This window comes from Oenanthe melanoleuca, chromosome 2, assembly GCF_029582105.1.
Source record: "Oenanthe melanoleuca isolate GR-GAL-2019-014 chromosome 2, OMel1.0, whole genome shotgun sequence".
NCBI classification, from domain to species: Eukaryota; Metazoa; Chordata; class Aves; order Passeriformes; family Muscicapidae; genus Oenanthe; species Oenanthe melanoleuca.
The window spans coordinates 28,610,472-28,612,417 of NC_079335.1; positions in this window are offsets into that span (position 1 = coordinate 28,610,472).

Below are 1,946 nucleotides of genomic sequence, written 5' to 3' on the forward strand. Positions count from 1 at the left end.
GGCGGCGGCCGAGAGAAACGAAGTCCGGCCGCTCGCTCCCCGCTGCCCCGGGTCCGGCCTGGATCGCGGCGGGCGCGGGGCTGCCCACAATGGATCCCGCTCGATCGCTCGGCGGCGGCGGCGCTTCCGTCCCGACAGGCCCCGGATCGGGTCGGGTGGCAAATGAACAACGGGCTGCCCACAATGCACCGCGGCCGCCGCCCGCCGCCGCCGCAGGGGAGGGGAGGGGAGGGGGGGCGCGAGCGGGGGGCGGGCAGGAGGGAGGGAGGGGGGGGCGGCGGGGGGCGGGCGCGCGCTGCGGCCGCGCCGCGTCACGCACCGCCCGCCCCGCCCCGCCCCGCCCAGTGTGGGGCGTGAGGGGGGGGACGGGGAAGACCCCCTTCGTCCGTCCTTTCCTTCCCCCCACATCTGCCCGCGCCGAGGGGCCGCGGCCCGGCCGCTCCGCTGCCGGAAGCGGGGAGGGAAGGGGACACCGTGGGTGCCGAGGGGCGAGCGGCGGCGGCCGCGGAGCAGCGGCCGAGCCTCCCCGCGGCCCCGGAGCGGCGGTACCGTTATCAGCGAGCGGGGCGGCGCGAGCGCCTCCCGCACGTGCCGGCGGGGCGGGCCCCTGTGGCGGGCGTGAGGCGCGAGGCGCGGCGGGGACCAGGACCGGAGCCGGGGCTGTGCGGGGATCCCGGCGGGGGCTGTGCGGGGGTCCCGGCGGGGGCTGTGCGGGGATCGCGGCGGGGGCTGTGCGGGGATCCCGGCGGGGGCTGTGCGGGGATCGCGGCGGGGGCTGTGCGGGGGTCCCGGCGTGCTCATGGAATCGTGGAATGGGACAAGTTGGGATGCACCACGGTACGTCCTCTCGGCCAAAATCCCTCCTCAGGCAGGGTCAGCCTACAGCACAAGGCTCAGGATTGCTTCCAGTTCTTGGATAACAAGGGGACTCCACTGGGCAGCCCGTTCACTACGCCAGTCGCTCACTTCTCCCCCACGCCCACTGTGGTATGCCAGTTCCCAAAAAAAGATGATTAATTTCCCTGTTTACCTGGGAGCACGGTATCATGCAGCATGGAGTACTGCTGTCCTTGGTTTAATGGTGTCACCTGTCCCCGTTTGGCACCCCCAGTCTGTTCACTGGGGTTCAGCAGAGTAAGAAACAGAAAAGGCCTCTGTGCCAGTGCTTTTCAGAACATTTAGTCCGATCCAGGACTCCAGATAACAAAACATCTTAGAGAGTGAGGATGATGGAGCCTTCCAGGTAAAGAAGTAGGGTGTTGTCGGTGTCATGTAATGCTCATACGTATATTCAGTATTAAAAACACAACCCCCCATGTCTTGGCCTGAAAACAGGCAGGGATCTGGGACAGCTGGCCTTAAGCTTTTGAGAAAACTTTGCAAGAATACTATAAGAATTCTATAAACCAGAATGATTTCCTCCTTCCAAATAATTGCTTGGGAAAAGGAGATATTTGGTAGAAAATTAATTTATATTCTGGGAAAATCATTCTAAAATTCTCGGGGGAGAGGAGACGAGAGTCAGTCGTGAAAAAAACAGAGAAACTGTAAAAGGCAGTGTCAGATTTCCGGGAGAGGACCAAAAATGGTGTAAATCTAAACAAAGAGATGGAACAATGATGGGAGCAAATGAATTTTTAAATTTGCCGTGCCTTGCTGGAGCACAGGGTGGAGGTAATGATTCAGGGCTGGGTCCATTGAAGCGAAGGGTTCCCATGATACAGCCTCCATACTACACAAAACATACCTGTACTCCATGAAGTTTTAGGTTTTGTGATGTGTGCATAATTTTGCATTCCTGTGGTACTTGATTCTCACCTGTCAGCATTTGTCAGCTAACTCAGCCCTTACCTACTTTAGAATTTCTTACACATTTTATATTGTTTTTAAAGAAATATTTCGTGGTGTAGATTCTTTCTCACTATATATTTAAATCAGTGCAGATG